Below are 12,455 nucleotides of genomic sequence, written 5' to 3'. Positions count from 1 at the left end.
AAAATGGATAGGAGTCCCAGGATCCCTGTGGCACGTGGAAAGGGACCCTGGGTCTCCTGCCTCACGTGGAGACGCATCCCAATTGCCATGACAAGACTCGAGAAGAATCCCGAGGTGTCCCTCGCACCTAGGCAGGAGTCCTGACGTCGCTGAACAAACACGTGTCTGGAAGGGCCCTCCCCGTCGTAACTCGAGAATATACCCCAGGTTCCGGCCGCAACTCGAGAAAAACCATGAGACTTCCCCCTCGCCGCGAGATGAGGCCCGATTCCCCTGCACTGCGTGCAGAGCAATTCCGAGTTCCACATCAAACGTGAAAGGAGCCTTGATTTCCTTGATGGCACTCCAGAGAAAACCCAAGATCACTGTCTCAAGTCTAGAGGGATCCTGAGGTCACTGGAGCAACACGAAAGGGCTCCGTGGACGGCAAATCAACTCGATATGAGAGCTTAGTCCCTGGCTTCGACTCAAGAGGAATACCAACTTTCCACAAGCACCTCAAGAGGAGGCTTCTCTCAGCTACAGGTATGTGAGAGGGCCCCTGAGTTTGTGGCCTCAAGTGGAATGGACACCGAGATGCTCTGACTCGAAGTAAGGCCGGATATCCCTGCAGTGAATTGGATGTAGGCTCGTCTTGCATCTCCCAAGACGAAGGGATGTCTGAATCCCCTGTGGAGACCACAGAGAAAGACCTAATTCTCCGCCTCATCGTGAGCGGAGGCCTCACATCCTTTGAACACTCGAGAGGTCCTCGGAGATCAATGCTTCCAAAGGAGACGATGCCTGACTCCTCTTGAAAATGGATAGGAGTCCCAGGATCACTGTGGCACGTGGAAAGGGACCCTGGGTCTCCCGCCTCACGTGGAGACGCGTCCCAAATGCCATGTCAAGACTCGAGGAGAATCCCGAGTTGTTCCTCGCACCTAGGCATGAGTCCTGACGTCGCTGAAGAAACACGTGTCTGGAAGGGCCCTCCCCGTCGCAACTCGAGAATATACCCCAGGTTCCGGCCACAACTCGAGAAAAACCATGAGACTTCCCCCTCGCCGCGAGATGAGGCCCAATTCACCTGCACTGCGTGCAGAGCAATTTCGTGTTCCACATCAAACGTGAAAGGAGCCTTGATTTCCTTGATGGCACTCCAGAGAAAACCCAAGATCACTGTCTCATGTCTAGAGGGAACCTGAGGTCACTGGAGCAACACCAAAAGGCTCCGTGGACCCCAAATCAACTCGTGATGAGAGATTAGTCCCGGGCTTCGACTCAAGAGGAATACCAACTTTCCACAAGCACCTCAAGAGGAGGCTTCTCTCAGCTACAGGTATGTGAGAGGTTCCCTGAGTTTGTGCCCTCAAGTGGAATGGACACCGAGATGCTCTGACTCGAAGTAAGGCCGGATATCCCTGCAGTGAATTGAATGCAGGCTCGTCTTGCATCTCCCAAGACGAAGGGATGTCTGAATCCCCTGAGGAGACCACAGAGAAAGAACTAGTTCTCCGCCTCATCGCGACCGGAGGCCTCACATCCTTTGAAAACTCGAGAGGTCCGTGGAGATCAATGCTTCCAAAGGAGACGATACCCGACTCCTCTTGAAAATGGATAGGAGTCCCAGGTTCCCTGTGGCACGTGGAAAAGGACACTGGGTCTCCCGCCTCACGTGGAGACGCATCCCAATTGCCATGCCAAGACTCGAGGAGATTCCTGAGGTGTCCCTCGCACTTAGGCAGGAGTCTTGACGTCGCTGAACAAACACGTGTCTGGAAGGGCCCTCCCCGTCGTAACTCGAGAATATACCCCAGGTTCCGGCCGCAACTCGAGAAAAACCATGAGACTTCCCCCTCGCCGCGAGATGAGGCCCGATTCCCCTGCCCTGCGTGCAGACCAATTCCGTGTTCCACATCAAAAGTGAAAGGAGCCTTGATTTCCTTGATGGCACTCCAGAGAAAACCCAAGATCACTGTCTCTAGTCTAGAGGGTTCCTGAGGTCACTGTAGCAACACGAAAGGGCTCCGTGGACCCCAATTCTACTCGAGATGAGAGCTTAGTCCTTGGCTTCGACTCAAGAGGAATACCAACTTTCCACAAGCACCTCAAGAGGAGGCTTCTCGCAGCCTCAGGTATGTGAGAGGGCCCCTGAGTTTGTGGCCTTAAGTGGAATGGACACCGAGATGCTCTGACTCGAAGTAAGGCCGAATATCCCTGCAGTGAATTGAATGCAGGCTCGTCTTTCATCTCCCAAGACGAAGGGTTGTCTGAATCCCCTGTGGAGACCACAGAGAAAGACCTAGTCCTCCGCCTCATCTAGACCGGAGGCATCACATCCTTTCAAAATTCGAGAGGTATGCGGAGATCAATGCTTCCAAAGGAGACGATACCTGAGTCTTCTTGAAAATGGATAGGAGTCCCAGGATCCCTGTGGCACGTGGAAAGGGACCCTGGGTCTACCGCCTCACGTGGAGACGCATCCCAATTCCCATGCCAAGACTCGAGGAGAATCCCGAGGTGTCCCTCGCACCTAGGCAGGAGTCCTGACGTCGCTGAACAAACACGTGTCTGGAAGGGCCCTCCCCGTCGTAACTCGAGAATATACCCCAGTTTCCGGCCGCAACTCGAGAAAAACCATGAGACTTCCCCCTCGCCGCGAGATGAGGCCCGATTCCCCTGCACTGCGTGCAGAGCAATTCCGTGTTCCACATCAAACATGAAAGGAGCCTTGATTCCTTGATGGAACTCCAGAGAAAACCCAAGATCACTGTCTCTAGTCTAGAGGGATCCTGAGGTCACTGGAGCAACACGAAAGGGCTCCGTGGACCCCAAATCAACTCGAGATGAGAGCGTAGTCCCTGGCTTATACTCAAGAGGAATACCAACTTTCCACAAGCACCTCAAGAGGAGGCTTCTCTCAGCTACAGGTATGTGAGAGGAACCCTGAGTTTGTGGCCTCAAGTGGAATGGACACCGAGATGCTCTGACTCGAAGTAAGGCCGGATATGCCTGCAGTGAATTGAATGCAGGCTCGTCGTGCATCTCCCAAGACGAAGGGTTGTCTGAATTCCCTGTGGAGACCACAGAGAAAGACCTAGTCCTCCGCCTCAACGCGACCGGAAGCCTCACATCCTTTGAAAACTCGAGAGGTCTGCAGAGATCAATGCTTCCAAAGGAGACGATGCCTGACTCCTCTTGAAAATAGATAGGAGTCCCAGGATCCCTGTGGCACGTGGAAAGAGACCCTGGGTCTCCCGCCTCACGTGGAGACGTGTCCCAATTGCCATGCCAAGACTCGAGGAGAATCCCGAGGTGTCCCTCGCACCTAGGCAGTTGTCCTGACGTCGCTGAACAAACACGTGTCTGGAAGGGCCCTCCCCGTCGTAACTCGAGAATAGACCCCATGTTCTGGCCGCAACTAGAGAAAAACCATGAGACTTCCCCCTCGCCCCGAGATGAGGCCCGATTCCCCTGCACTGCGTGCAAAGCAATTCCGTGTTCCTCATCAAAATTGAAAGGAGCCTTGATTTCCTTGATGGCACTCCAGAGAAAACCCAAGATCACTGTCTCAAGTCTAGAGGGATCCTGAGGTCACTGGAGCAACATGAAGGGGCTCCGTGGACCCCAAATCAACTCGAGATGAGAGCTTAGTCCCTGGCTTCGACTGAAGAGGAATACCAACTTTCCACAAGCAACTCAAGAGGAGGCTTCTCTCAGCTACAGGTATGGGAGAGGGACCCTGAGTTTGTGGCCTCAAGTGGAATGGACACCGAGATGCTCTGACTCGAAGTAAGGCCGGATATCCCTGCAGTGAATTGATTGCAGCCTCGTCTTGCATCTCCCAAGACGAAGGGATGTCTGAATCCCCTGTGGAGACCACAGAGAAAGACCTAGTCGTCCGCCTCAACGCGAACGGAGGCCTCACATCCTTTGAAAAATCTAGAGGTCCGAGGAGATCAATGCTTCCCAAGGAGACGATGCCTGACTCCTCCTGAAAGTGGATAGGAGCCCCAGGATCCCTGTGGCACGTGGAAAGGGACCCTGGGTCTCCCGCCTCACGTGGAGACGCGTCCCAATTGCCATGCCAAGACTCGAGGAGAATCCCGAGGTTTCCCTCGCACCTAGGCAGGAGTCCTGACGTCGCTGAAAAAACACGTGTCTGGAAGGGCCCTCCCCGTCGTAACTCGAGAATATACCCCAGGTTCCAGTCGCAACTCGAGAAAAACCATGAGACTTCCCCCTCGCCGAGAGATGAGGCCCGAATCCCCTGCACTGCATGCAGAGCAATTCCGTGTTCCACATCAAACGTGAAAGGAGCCTTGATTTCCTTGATGGCACTCCAGAGAAAACCCAAGATCACTGTCTCATGTCTAGAGGGAGCCTGAGGTCACTGTAGCTACAGGAAAGGGCTCCGGGGACCCCAAATCAACTCGAGATGAGAGCTTAGTCCCTGGCTTCGACTCAAGAGGAATACCAACTTTCCACAAGCACCTCAAGAGGAGGCTTCTCTCAGCTACAAGTATATGAGAGTTACCCTGATTTTGTGGCCTCAAGTGGAATGGACACCTTGATGCTCTGACTCGAAGTAAGGCCGGATATCCCAACAGTGAATTGAATGCAGGCTGGTCTTGCATCTCCCAAGACGAAGAGATTTATGAATCCCCTGTGGAGACCAGAGAGAAAGACCTGGTTCTCCGACTCATCGCGACTGAAGGCCTCACATCCTTTGAAAACTCTAGAGGTCCGCGGACATCAATGCTTCCAAAGAAGACGATGCCTGACTCCTCTTGAAAGTGGATAGGAGTCCCAGGATCCCTGTGGCACGTGGAAAGTGACCCTGGGTCTCCCGCCTCACGTGGAGACGCGTCCCAATTGCCATGCCAAGACTCGAGGAGAATCCCGAGGTTTCCCTCGCACCTAGGCAGGAGTCCTGACGTCGCTGAACAAACACGTGTCTGGAAGGGCCCTCCCCGTCGTAACTCGAGAATATACCCCAGGTTCCGGTCGCAACTCGAGAAAAACCATGAGACTTCCCCCTCGCCGAGAGATTAGGCCCGAATCCCCTGCACTGCGTGCAGAGCAATTCCGTGTTCCACATCAAACGTGAAAGGAGCCTTGATTTCCTTGACGGCACTCCAGAGAAAACCCAAGATCACTGGCTCAAGTCTAGAGGGATCCTGAGGTCACTGGAGCAACACGAAAGGGATCCGTGGACCCCAAATCAACTCGAGATGAGAGCTTAGTCCCTGGCTTCGACTCAAGAGGAATACCAACTTTCCACAAGCACCTCAAAGGAGGCTGCTCTCAGCTACAGGTATGTGAGAGGGACCCTGAGTTTGTGGCCTCAAGTGGAATGGACACCGAGATGCTCTGACTCGAAGTAAGGCCGGATATCCGTGCAGTGAATTGAATGCGGGCTCGTCTTGCATCTCCCAAGACGAAGGTTTGTCTGAATCCCCTGTGGAGACCACAGAGAAAGACCTAGTTCTTCGCCTCATCGCGACCGGAGGCCTCACATCCTTTGAAAACTCGAGAGGTCCATGGAGATTGATGCTTCCAAAGGAGACGATGCCTGACTCCTCTTGAAAATAGATAGGAGTCCCAGGATCCCTGTGGCACGTGGAAAGGGACCCTGGGTCTCCCGCCTCACGTGGAGACGTGTCCCAATTGCCATGCCAAGACTCGAGGAGAATCCCGAGGTGTCCCTCGCCCCTAGGCTGGAGTCCTGACGTCGCTGAAAAAACACGTGTCTGGAAGGGCCCTCCCCGTCGTAACTCGAGAATATACCCGAGGTTCCGTCCGCAACTCGAGAAAAACCATGATATTTCCCCGTCGCCGCGAGTTGAGGCCCGATTCCCCTGGACTGCGTGCAGAGAAATTCCGTGTTCCACATCAAACGTGAAAGGAGCCTTGATTTCCTTGATGGCACTCCAGAGAAAACCCAAGATCACTGTCTCAACTCTAGAGGGATGCTGAGGTCAATGGAGCAACACGAAATTTCCCCTTGGTCCACAAATCAACTCGAGATGAGAGCTTAGTCCCTGGCTTCGACTCAAGAGGAATACCAACTTTCCATAAGCACCTCAAGAGGAGGCTTCTCTCAGCTACAGGTATGTGAGAGGGACCCTGAGTTTGTGGCCTCAAGTGGAATGGACACCGAGATGCTCTGACTCGAAGTAAGGCCGGATATCCCTGCAGTGAATTGAATGCAGCCTCGTCTTGCATCTCCCAAGACGAAGGGATGTCTGAATCCCCTGTGGAGACCACAGAGAAAGACCTAATTCTCCACCTCATAGCGACCGGTGGCCTCACATCCTTTGAAACTTCGAGAGGTCCGCGGAGATCAATGCTTCCAAAGGAGACGATGCCTGACTCCTCTTGAAAATGGATAGGAGTCCCAGGATCCCTGTGGCACGTGGAAAGGGACCCTGGGTCTCCCGCCTCACGTGGAGACGCGTCCCAATTGCCATGCCAAGACTCGAGGAGAATCCGGAGGTGTCCCTCGCCCCTAGGCAGCAGTCCTGACGTTGCTGAACAAACACGTGTCTGGAAGGGCCCTCCCCGTCGTAACTCGAGAATATACCCCAGGTTCCGGCCGCAACTCGAGAAAAACCATGAGATTTCCCCCTCGCCGTGAGTTGAGGCCCGATTCCCCTGCACTGCATGAAGAGCAATTCCGTGTTCCACATCAAAAGTGAAAGGAGCCTTGATTTCCTTGATGGCACTCCAGAGAAAACCCAAGATCACTGTCTCAAGTCTAGAGGGATACTGAGGACAATGGAGCAACACAAAAGAGCTCCGTGGACCCCAAATCAACTCGAGATGAGAGCTTAGTCCCTGGCTTCGACTTAAGAGGAATACCAACTTTCCACAAGCACCTCAAGAGGAGGCTTCTCTCAGCTACAGGTATGTGAGAGGGACCCTGAGTTTGTGGCCTCCAGTGGAATGGACAGCGAGATGCTCTGACTCGAAGTAAGGCCGGATATCCCTGCAGTGAATTGTATGCAGGCTCGTCTTGCATCTTCCAAGAAGAAGGGATGTCTGAATCCCCTGTGGAGACGACAGAGAAAGACGTAGTCCTCTGCCTAATCGCGTCCGGAGGCCTCACATCCTTTGAAAACTCGAGAGGTCTGCGGAGATCAATGCTTCCAAAGGAGACGATTCCTGACTCCTCTGGAAATTGGATAGGAGTCCCAGGATCCGTGTGGCACGTGGAAAGGGACCCTGGGTCTCCCGCCTTAAGTGGAGACGCGTCCCAATTGCCATGCCAAGACTCGAGGAGAATCCCGAGGTGTCCCTCGCACCTAGGCAGGAGTCCTGACGTCGCTGAAAAAACACGTATCTGGAAGGGCCCTCCCCGTCGTAACTCGAGAATATACCCCTGGTTCTGGCCGCAACTAGAGAAAAACCATGAGATTTCCCCCTCGCCGCGAGTTTAGGCCCGATTCCCCTGCACTGCGTGCAGAGCAATTCCGTGTTCCACATCAAACGTGAAAGGAGCCTTGATTTCCTTGATGGCACTACAGAGAAAACCCAAGATCACGGTCTCAAGTCTAGAGGGATCCTGAGGTCACTGGAGCAACACGAAAGGGCTCCGTGGACCCCAAATCAACTCGAGATGAGAGCTTAGTCCCTGGCTTCGACTCAAGAGGAATACCAACTTTCCACCAGCACCTAAAGAGGAGGCTTCTCTCAGCTACAGGTATGTGAGAGGGACCCCTGATTTTGTGGCCTCAAGTGGAATGGACACCGAGATGCTCTGACTCGAAGTAAGGCCGGATATCCCTGCAGTGAATTGAATGCAGGCTCGTCTTGCATCTCCCAAGACGAAGGGATGTCTGAATCCCCTGTGGAGATGACAGAGAAAGACTGAGTTCTCCGCATCATCGCGACCAGAGGCCTCACATCCTTTGAAAAATCGAGAGGTATGCGAGGATCAATGCTTCCAACGGAGACGATGTCTGACTCCTCTGGAAAATAGATAGGAGTCCCAGCATCCCTATGGCACGTGAATTGGGACTCTGGGTCTCCCGCCTCACGTGGAGACGCGTCCCAATTGCCATGCCAAGACTCGAGGAGAATCCCGAGGTGTCCCTCGCACATAGGAAGGAGCCCTGACGTCGCTGAATAAACACGTGTCTGGAAGGGCCCTCCCCGTCGTAACTCGAGAATATACCCCAGGTTCCGGTCGCAACTCGAGAAAAACCATGAGACTTCCCCCTCGCCGTGAGATGAGGCCCGATTCCCCTGCACTGCGTGCAGAGCAATTCCGTGTTCCCCGTCAAACGTGAAAGGAGCCTTGATTTCCTTGATGGCACTCCAGACAAAACCCAAGATCACTGTCTCAAGTCTAGAGGGATCCTGAGGTCACTGGAGCAACACGAAAGGGCTCCGTGGAATGCAAATCAACTCGAGATGAGAGCTTAGTCCCTGGCTTCAACTCAAGAGGAATGCCAACTTTCCACAAGCACCTCAACAGGAGGCTTCTCTCAGCTACAGGTATGTGAGAAGGCCCCTGAGTTTGTGGCCTCACGTGGAATGGACACCGAGATGCTCTGACTCGAAGTAAGGCCGGATATCCCTGCAATGAATTGAATGCAGGCTCGTCTTGCATCTCCCAAATGAAGGGATGTCGGAATCCCCAGTGGAGACGACAGAGAAAGACCTAGTCCTCCGCCTCATCGTGACCGGAGGCTTCACCTCTTTTGAAAACTCGAGAGGTCTGCGGAGATCAATGCTTCCAAAGGAGACGATGCCTGACTCCTCTTGAAAATGGATAGGAGTCCCAGGATCCCTGTGGCACGTGGAAAGGAACCCTGGGTCTCCCGCCTCACGTGGAGACGGGTCCCAATTGCCATGCGAAGACTCGAGGAGAATCCAGAGGTGTCCCTCGCACCTAGGCAGGAGTCCTGACGTCGCGGAACAAACACGTGTCTGGAAGGGCCCTCCCCGTCGTAACTCGAGAATATACCCCAGGTTCCGGCCGCACCTCGAGAAAAACCATGAGACTTCCCCCTCGCCGCGAGATGAGGCCCGATTCCCCTGCACTGCGTGCAGAGCAATTCCGTGTTCCACATCAAACGTGAAAGGAGCCTTGATTTCCTTGATGGCACACCAGAGAAAACCCAAGATCACTGTCTCAAGTCAAGAGGGATCCTGAGGTAACTGGAGCAACACGAAAGGGCTCTGTGGACCCCAAGTCAACACTAGATAAGAGCTTAGTCCTTGACTTCGAATCAAGAGGAACACCAACTTTCCACAAGCACCTCAAGAGGAGGCTTCTCTCAGCTACAGGTAAGTGAAAGGGACCCTGAGTTTGTGGCCTCAAGTGGAATGGACACCGAGATGCTCTGACTCGAAGTAAGGCCGGATATCCCTGCAGTGAATTGAATGCAGGCTCGTCTTGCATCTCCCAAGACGAAGGGTTGTCTGAATCCCCTGTGGAAACCACAGAGAAAGACCTAGTTCTCCGCCTCAACGCGAACGGAGGCCTCACATCCTTTGAAAACTCGAGAGGTCGGCGGAGATCAATGCTTCCAAAGGAGCCGATGCCTGACTCCTCTTGAAAATGGATAGGAGCCCCAGGATCCCTGTGGCACGTGGAAAGGGACCCTGGGTCTCCGGCCTCACGTGGAGACGCGTCCCAATTGCCATGCCAAGACTCAAGGAGAATCCCGAGGTGTCCCTCGCAGCTAGGAAGGAGTCCTGACGTCGCTGAACAAACACGTGTCTGGAAGGGCCCTCCCCGTCGTAACTCGAGAATATACCTCAGGTTCCGGCCGCAATTCGAGAAAAACAATGAGATTTCCCCCTTGCCGCGAGTTGAGGCCCGATTCACCGGCAATGCGTGCAGAGCAATTCCGTGTTCCACATCAAATGTGAAAGGAGCCTTGATTTCCTTAATGGCACTCCAGAGAAAACCCAAGATCACTGTCTCAAGTCTAGAGGGATCCTGAGGTCACTGGAGCAACACGAAAGGGCTCAGTGGACCCCAAATCAACTCGAGATGAGAGATTAGTCCCTGGCTTCAACTCAAGAGGAATACGAACTTTCCACAAGCCCCTCAAGAGGAGGCTTCTCTCAGCTACAGGTATGTGAGAAGGACCCTGAGTTTGTGGCCTCAAGTGGAATGGACACCGAGTTGCTCTGACTCGAAGTAAGGCCGGATATCCCTGCAGTGAATTGAATGCAGGCTCATCTTGCATCTCCTAAGACGAAGGGATGTCTGAATCCCCTGTGCAGAACACAGAGAAAGACCTAGTCCTCCGCCTCAACGCGACCGGAGGCCTCACATCCTTTGAAAACTCGAGAGGTCCGGGGAGATCAATGCTTTCAAAGGAGACGATGCCTGACTCCTCTTGAAAATGGATAGGAGTCCCAAGATCCCTGTGGCTCGTGGAAAGGGACCCTGGGTCTACGGCCTCACGTGGAGATGCGTCCCAATTGCCATGCCAAGCCTCGAGGAGAATCCCGAGGTGTCCCTCGCACCTAGGCAGAAGTCCTGAAGTCGCTGAACAAACACGTGTCTGGAAGGGCCCTCCCCGTCGTAACTCGAGAATACACCCCAGGTTCCGGCCGCAACTCGATAAAAACCATGAGAATTCCCCCTCGCCGCGAGATGAGGCCTGATTCCCCTGCACTGCTTGCAGAGAAATTCCGTGTTCCACATCAAACGTGAAAGGAGCCTTGATTTCCTTGACGGCACTCCAGACAAAACCCAAGATCACTGTCTCAAGTCTAGAGGGATCCTGAGGTCACTGTAGCAACAAGAAATGGCTCCGTGGACTCCAAATCAACTCGAGATGAGAGCTTAGTCCCTGGCTTCAACTCAAGGGGAATACCAACTTTCCACAAGCACCTCAAGAAGAGGCTTCTCTCAGCTACAGGTATATGAGACGGACCCTGAGTTTGTGGCCTCAAGTGGAATGGACACCGAGATGCTCTGACTCTTAGTAAGGCCGGATATCCCTACAGGGAATTGAATGCAGGCTCGTCTTGCATCTCCCAAGACGAAGGGATGTCTGAATCCCCTGTGGAGACCTCAGAGAAAGACCTAGTTCTCCGCCTCATCGCGACCGGAGGCCTCACATCTTTGAAAATTCAAGAGGTCCACGGAGATCAATGCTTCCAGAGGAGACGATGCCTGACTCCTCTTGAAAATGGATAGGAGTCCCAGGATCCCTGTGGCACGTGCAAAGGGACCCTGGGTCTCCCGCCTCACGTGGAGACGCGTCCCAATTGCCATGCCAAGACTCGAGGAGAATCCCGAGGTGTCCCTCACACCTAGGCAGGAGTCCTGACGTCGCTGAACAAACACGTGTCTGGAAGGGCCCTCCCCGTCGTAACTCGAGAATATACCCCAGGTTCCGGCCGCAACTCGAGAAAAACCATGAGACTTCCCCCTCGCCGCGAGAGGAGGCCCGATTCCCCTGCACTGCGTGCAGAGCAATTCCGTGTTCCACATCAAACGTGAAAGGAGCCTTGATTTCCTTGATGGCACTCCAGAGAAAACCCAAGATCACTGTCTCAAGTCTAGAGGGATCCTGCGGTCACTGGAGGAACAAGAATGGGCTCCGTGGACCCCTAATCAACTCGAGATGAGAGCTTAGTCCCTGGCTTCGACTCAAGAGGAATACCAACTTTCCACAAGCACCTCAAGAGGACGCTTCTCTCAGCAACAGGTATGTGAGAGGGACCCTGAGTTTGTGGCCTCAAGTGTAATGGACACCGAGATGCTCTGACTCGAAGTAAGGCCGGATATCCCTCCAGTGAATTGAATGCAGGCTCGTCTTGCATCTTACAAGACGAAGGGATGTCTGAATCCCCTGTGGAAACCACAGAGAAAGACCTAGTCCTCCGCCTCAACGCGACCGGAGGCGTCACATCCTTTGAAAACTCGAGAGGTCCGCGGAGATCAATGCTTCCAAAGGAGACGATGCCTGACTCCTCTTGAAAATGGATAGGAGTCCCAGGATGCCTGTGGCACGTGGAAAGGGACCCTGGGTCTCCCGCCTCACGTGGAGACGCGTTCCAATTGCCATGCCAAGACTCGAGGAGAATCCCGAGTTGTCCCTCGCACCTAGGCAGGAGTCCTGACTTCGCTGAAGAAACAAGTGTCTGGAAGGGCCCTCCCCGTCGTAACTCGACAATATACCACAGGTTCCGGCCGCAACTCGAGAAAAACCATGAGACTTCCCCCTCGCCGCGAGATGAGGCCCGATTCCCCTGCACTGCGTGCAGAGCAGTTCCGTGTTCCACATCAAACGTGAAAGGAGCCTTGATTTCCTTGATGGCACTCCAGAGAAAACCCAAGATCACTGTTTCAAGTCTAGAGGGATCCTGAGGTCATTGGAGCAACACGAAAGGGCTCCCTGGACCCCAAATCAACTCGAGATGAGAGCTTAGTCCCTGGCTTCGACTCAAGAGGAATACCAACTTTCCACAAGCACCTCAAGAGGAGGCTTCTCTCA

This window comes from Dama dama, chromosome 28 (assembly GCF_033118175.1).
Source record: "Dama dama isolate Ldn47 chromosome 28, ASM3311817v1, whole genome shotgun sequence".
Classification (NCBI taxonomy): domain Eukaryota; kingdom Metazoa; phylum Chordata; class Mammalia; order Artiodactyla; family Cervidae; genus Dama; species Dama dama.
This window is presented reverse-complemented; position numbering follows the sequence as displayed.